Raw genomic sequence first — 7,007 nt, 5'->3', positions numbered from 1 at the left:
ACATAACGGGCGACGTCGGCGGTCAGGCGCGGCCAATAATACTTTTCTTGTATCCTCGATAGTGTCCGGGAAAATCCGAGGTGTCCAGCGGTCGGATCGTCATGTAGGGCGTCCAATACTTCTGGACGAAGTCCTGACGGGACAACAAGAAGGTAATTGGCGCGGACTGGTGAGAAGTTCTTCTTCACGAGTAGACTGTCTTGAAGCGTGAAGGAAGATAATCCGCGCTTAAATGCCCTGGGGACAACGTCGGTGTGCCCTTCCAAATAATCGACGAGGCCTTTAAGCTCCGGGTCCGCTCGTTGTTGTTCGGCGAAGTCTTCCGCGCTTATTATTCCAAGGAAGGCGTCGTCATCCTCGTCATCTTGCGGCGGCGGGTCAATGGGGGCACGTGATAGGCAATCGGCGTCTGAGTGTTTTCGTCCGGACTTGTATGTTACAGTGATGTCGTATTCTTGTAGTCTGAGGCTCCACCGTGCCAGCCGTCCAGAGGGATCCTTTAAATTCGCTAGCCAACACAAGGCGTGGTGATCGCTGACGACTTTGAATGGCCTGCCATATAGGTAAGGGCGAAATTTCGCTGTAGCCCAAACGATGGCGAGGCATTCCTTTTCGGTTGTAGAATAATTGCCTTCCGCTTTTGACAACGACCGGCTAGCGTAAGCTATCACGTGTTCATGTCCATCTTTTCTCTGGACTAGGACGGCACCGAGGCCTAGGCTACTGGCGTCAGTGTGGATTTCGGTATCGGCGTGCTCGTCGAAGTGCGCAAGTACGGGCGGCGACTGCATGCGTCGTTTGAGTTCTTGAAATGCGTCGGCCTGCGGCTTTTCCCACTTGAACCCGACGTCACATTTAGTTAGCTGCGTCAGCGGCTCAGCGATGCGCGAAAAGTTCTTGACAAATCGCCTGTAGTAGGCACACATGCCAAGAAATCTACGCACTGCCTTCTTGTCGATGGGCTGCGGGAACTTTGCTATGGCCGCTGTCTTCTGCGGGTCGGGGCGGACTCCAGATTTGCTGATGACGTGGCCTAAAAATAGAAGCTCCTCGTAAGCGAAGCGGCACTTTTCCGGCTTCAGAGTAAGTCCTGATGACCTGATGGCCTCTAGTACTGTTGCAAGCCGCCTAAGGTGAACGTCGAAATTTCCGGCGAAGACGACGACGTCATCCAAGTATACGAGACAGGTCTGCCACTTCAATCCTGCTAAAACCGTGTCCATCACGCGCTGGAATGTTGCAGGCGCCGAGCACAGTCCGAATGGCATAACCTTGAACTCGTAGAGGCCGTCTGGGGTGATGAAGGCGGTCTTTTCGCGATCTCTTTCGTCGACTTCTATTTGCCAATAGCCAGACTTGAGGTCCATGGACGAGAAGTATTTGGCGTTGCAGAGCCGATCCAATGCGTCGTCTATCCGTGGGAGGGGGTATACGTCCTTCTTTGTGATCTTGTTCAGACGACGATAATCGACGCAGAAACGCAGGGTTCCGTCCTTTTTCTTCACCAGGACAACAGGGGATGCCCACGGGCTTTTCGACGGCTGAATGATGTCGTCGCGCAGCATTTCGTCGACTTGTTCTCTTATAGCTTCGCGTTCTCGCGGCGAAACGCGGTAAGGGCTCTGACGGAGTGGTCGAGCGCATTCCTCGGTGATTATGCGATGCTTGGCGACTGGTGTTTGTCGAATCCTCGATGACGTCGAAAAGCAGCCTTTGTATCGTCGGAGCAGACTTCTGAGCTCCTGTTGCTTAATCATAGGGAGATTTGGATTAATGTCGTAGTCTGGTTCGGGAACCACAGTCGTCGGGGTAGATGCGGCGGAATCCGAGAGGACAAACGCATTGCTTGTTTCCAGAATTTCCTCGATGTACGCGATCGTCGTGCCCTTGGTGATGTGCTTGAACTCCTGGCTGAAGTTTGTCAGCAACACTTCAGTTTTCCCTTCATGCAGTCGAGCGATCCCTCTTGCGACGCAAATTTCACGGTCTAGCAGTAGACGTTGGTCGCCTTCGATGACGCCTTCTACGTCAGCGGGTGTTTCGGTGCTGACCGAAATAACAATGCTGCAGCGAGGCGGGATGCTCACTTGCTCTTCGAGCACACTCAAGGCGTGGTGACTACGAGGGCTCTCCGGCGGTATCGCATGATCTTCCGACAGTGTTATTGACTTCGACTTCAGGTCGATGACTGCGCCGTGTTGGTTGAGGAAGTCCATACCGAGAATGACGTCTCGTGAACACTGTTGGAGGATAACGAAGGTGGCAGGGTAAGTCCGGTCATGAATGGTTATTCTTACCGTGCAGATCCCAGTCGGCGTGATGAGGTGTCCTCCAGCGGTTCGAATCTGAGGGCCTTCCCATGCGGTCTTAACTTTCTTCAACTGGGCGGCGATGTGTCCACTCATTACGGAGTAATCGGCCCCTGTGTCGACTAAGGCAGTGACTGCGTGGCCGTCGAGAAGCACGTCGAGGTCGGTTGTTCTTTGTCTGGCGTTGCAGTTGGGTCTTGGCGTCGGATCACGGCTGCGTCGTGTTGAACTGAAGCTGGAACGTTGCGTCGTGAAGTCGTCTTTCGTCGGTGTAGTCTTGGCTTCCCGACTTCTTCGGGACGGCGGCGTGTCGTCATTAGGTCGTCGAGATGGTCTCTTCGTCGTCTTCGTCGGCGGCGGAGGATCTTCGTCAGTTCGACGAACAGCAACCGCACCTCCATCGGTTGCTGCTTTTAGTTTTCCGGATATGGGCTCGCAGAGCGGCCCCGGGCTGGGCCGGTGTACGGTCGGCGCTGCGGCGACAGGTAGCGGCCTGGTGACGGCGAACGGGACGGTCGTCGAGGGCTCCACTGAGTGGCGGCGAGGTAGTCGGCGATGTCACGTGGGCGCTCTCCAAGCTGTGGACGCGGCGCGTTGACGGCGAAACCTCGCAGTCCCATCTCTCGGTACGGGCATCGTCGGTAGACGTGACCTGCTTCTCCGCAGTGGTAGCAGAGCGGGCGGTGGTCAGGAGCACGCCAAACGTCTGTCTTCCTCGGGTAGCTGCGCTGGGCGACGGGTGGGCGTGCTGGCGGCGGCGGTGGTGGTCGACGGAATTGCGGCGTTACGGGGTCCTGGCGCGGTCGTGGAAGGGGACCTTGACGGCGGGCGACGGCGGCGTAGCTCATCGCTTGCGGCTGAGGCTGCGGCGGTTCTGGTTGCACTTGAGGAACTCCAAGCGATCGGTGCACCTCTTCTTTTACGATGTCGGCGATCGAGGCCACTTGAGGCTGCGACGAAGGCAAGACCCTCCGCAGTTCCTCGCGCACAATGGCCCTGATGGTCTCGCGCAGATCGTCCGTGGCCAGCGATTGAATTCCTGCGTAGTGGGTAGAGCCTGTACGGCGGTTGAATTGCCGGTTCCGCATTTCGAGTGTCTTCTCGATGTTCGTCGCCTCAGAAAGAAACTCTTCGACGATCTTCGGTGGGCTTCTTACCATCCCGGCGAAAAGTTCCTCCTTTACCCCACGCATCAGTAGGCGGACTTTCTTCTCCTCGGCCATATCCGGGTCGGCGTGGCGGAACAAACGGCTCATTTCTTCCGTAAAAATGGCAACGTTCTCGTTTGGTAGCTGCACTCGGGCGTCCAGCATAGCTTCAGCCCTTTCCTTGCGCACGACGCTTGTAAAGGTGCGTAGGAAGCCGCTACGGAACAGGTCCCACGTTGTCAAGGTCGATTCCCTGTTCTCAAACCAAGTTCTGGCGGTGTCTTCTAAGGCGAAGTAGACATGCCGCAGCTTCTCGTCGGAGTCCCAGTTGTTGAATGTTGCGATTCGTTCGTAGGTCTCCAGCCATGATTCCGGGTCTTCAGTCGCTGCTCCATGGAAGGTTGGTGGGTCCCGAGGTTGTTGTAGGATAACAGGGGACGCCGGGGCAGCCATTGGCGTTGTCTTGACCACGATCTTCTTTGTCGTCTCAGGTAGAAGTCCGTGCTCTGGGGGCAGTCCTTGCAGTCTGCGGCTAGCACGCTGGTCTTCGGCGATGTTGGTTCTGTCCTCGGGCTTCGGGCTTGGGTCGCGACTTTGCGGGGGCGTTCGGTACATGAACGCACAAGCACCTCCACCAGATGTCACGTGGTGGTGACGTTGAATAAGACAGTAGCAATACTGTGAACAAGAAAACTAACTTTTATTGGGCGAACCTGTGCCCACAAAACAGGCTACACTTATAGCGCAACGATAGCGGCGAACACGCTCGGCGATCGTCGAAAATCTGATCAGCAGGTCAAGCGCGTCGGCTTTTATAGATCGGTCATCGAATGTTCCAGATTAACTGATGGGACCCGCGTGTCTTCCACAAAGTTCTACACCATTCGTGTCACGCGATGAAATCTGATAACACAAGGTTCGGCGACAACAGACACGCGGATAGAAGCGTCGATAACTTTCCAGAAACGTCGGATACATGCAGGCGCGTCCCTCGCTCTGCGATTACAGTTGTTAAGCGGCGAAACGTGGTTGCCCGATAAAGATAAGTACACGTGTCAATATGATCTATTGTTGAGTAGCCTTTACGGAATCCTGCCTGGTCCTTTGCTTGACAGAAGTCTAAGGTGTTCCTGATTCTATTTGCGATTACCTTAGTAAATAGTTTGTAGGCAACGGACAGTAAGCTGATCGGTCTATAATTTTTCAAGTCTTTGGCGTCTCCTTTCTTATGAATTAGGATTATGTTAGCGTTCTTCCAAGATTCCGGTACGCTCGAGGTCATGAGACATTGCGTATACAGGGTGGCCAGTTTCTCTAGAACAATCTGTCCACCATCCTTCAACAAATCTGCTGTTACCTGATCCTCCCCAGCTGCCTTCCCCCTTTGCACATCTCCCAAGGCTTTCTTTACTTCTTCCGGCGTTACCTTTGGGATATCGAATTCCTCTAGACTATTTTCCCTTCCATTATCGTCGTGGGTGCCACTGGTACTGTATAAATCTCTATAGGCACTATAGCCACTACAGCCACTTGAACTATCTCATCCATATTAGTAATGACATTGCCGGCTTTGTCTCTTAATGCGTACATCTGATTCCTGCCGATTCCTAGTTTCTTCTTCACTGTTTTTAGGCTTCCTCCGTTCCTGAGAGCATGTTCAATTCTATGCATATTATACTTCCTTATGTCAGCTGTCTTACGCTTGTTGATTAACTTCGAAAGTTCTGCCAGTTCTATTCTGGCTGTAGGTTTTAGAGGCTTTCATACAGTGGCGTTTCTTGATCAGATCTTTCGTCTCCTGCGATAGTTTGCTGGTATCCTGCCTAATGGTGTTACCACCGACTGGCTCCGGACAGGCCACCAATGGAATATGAACCTGGCAACGTTTAACGCTAGAACGTTACCTAGTGAGGCGAGTCTAGCAGTGCTATTGGAGGAATTAGAGGGCACTAAATGGGATATAATAGGGCTCAGTGAAGTTAGGAGGCCAAAAGAAACATATACAGTGCTAAAAAGCGGGCATGTCCTGTGCTACAGGGGCTTAGCGAATGGAAGAGAACTAGGAGTCGGATTCCTGATTAATAAGAATATAGCTGGTAACATACAAGAATTCTATAGCATTAACGAGAGGGTGGCAGGTCTTCTTGTGAAACTTAATAAGAGATACAAAATGAAGATTGTACAAGTCTACGCCCCTACATCCAGTCATGATGACCAGGAAGTCGAAAGCTTCTATGAAGACGTGGCATCGGCGATGGGTAGAGTGAAAACTAAATACACTACACTAATGGGCGACTTTAATGCCAAGGCAGGCAAGAAGCAGGCTGGAGACAAGGCAGTGGGGGAATATGGCATAGGCGCTAGGAATGGCAGGGGAGAGTTATTAGTAGAGTTTGCGGAACAGAATAATATGAGGATAATGAATACCTTCTTCCGCAAGCGGGATAGCCGAAAGTGGACGTGGAGGAGCCCGAACGGTGAGACTAGAAATGAAATTGACTTCATACTCTGCGCTAACCCTGGCATCATAAAAGATGTGGACGTTCTCGGCAAAGTGCGCTGCAGTGACCACAGGATGGTAAGAACTCGAATTACCCTAGACCTGAGGAGGGAACGGAAGAAACTAGTACATAAGAAGCCGATTAATGAGTTGGCGGTAAGAGGGAAAATAGAAGAATTCCAGATCAAGCTACAGAACAGGTATTCAGCTTTAACTCAGGAAGAGGACCTAAGTGTTGAAACAATGAACGACAATCTTGTGGGCATCATTAAGGAGTGTGCAATGGAAGTGTGTTGTCACTGCCCTGCTAATTAGGAGATCGCGCGAGCCAGCTCGTGGGTGATGCGTGGGTGCGATTAACAGTCCCCGCCGCCGACAAACCTCCCAGGCGATGCGTGCTACCCTGGCCCCATCTCGTAGCTACCATCGTTGCACTAGGCTTGTCTTCTCATGCTCTCGCCATCCACTCCTCTGCCTTCCGCTTCGTGGATTCGCTGCGCCTTCCTCACCGCTTTGCACCTCGCGCGTCATCTCTCTCGCCGCTTTTTTCATCCCCCACTGCATGCTGCGTTCCCTCTCATCTTTCGCTGATCCCGTTCGCTCGGCTGAACCGAACGAAGGAGTGGTCCTCAGAGCAGCACAAAAGCTAAAGGGAATTTCCTCGAAAGTAAACGGAAGCACCCGTGAGAGGAATACCCCGAATGCGTGATAGTATGAATCACGTTAAAGCATTGGTTCAATGTGCAACGGACGTCGCATGTGGGGCTGATTATGGGCCGAACAAGCAGGTGCGTAAATGGTTGACTGCGCGAACTGCATTCATACAACTGCAGTCTGACACAAGACCTTGTCACACTCTGCGCTTCATGCGAGTGCAAGCATATCTTCCACAGGACGGTGATCCGGCTGAAACGTAGCAACGAAAGAAAAAAAGAACTCGTGGACGCCTACAACATCAGGATTACTCCACGTGCCACCTGTATCACTCAGCAAAGAGGTGAGCTTAATCACTCGCAATAGATGGCGTGGGTCGACTTTGAAGTATATGCT

Source organism: Dermacentor albipictus, unplaced genomic scaffold (assembly GCF_038994185.2).
Source record: "Dermacentor albipictus isolate Rhodes 1998 colony unplaced genomic scaffold, USDA_Dalb.pri_finalv2 scaffold_30, whole genome shotgun sequence".
Lineage (NCBI taxonomy): Eukaryota > Metazoa > Arthropoda > Arachnida > Ixodida > Ixodidae > Dermacentor > Dermacentor albipictus.
Note: the sequence above shows the minus strand (reverse complement) of the source record.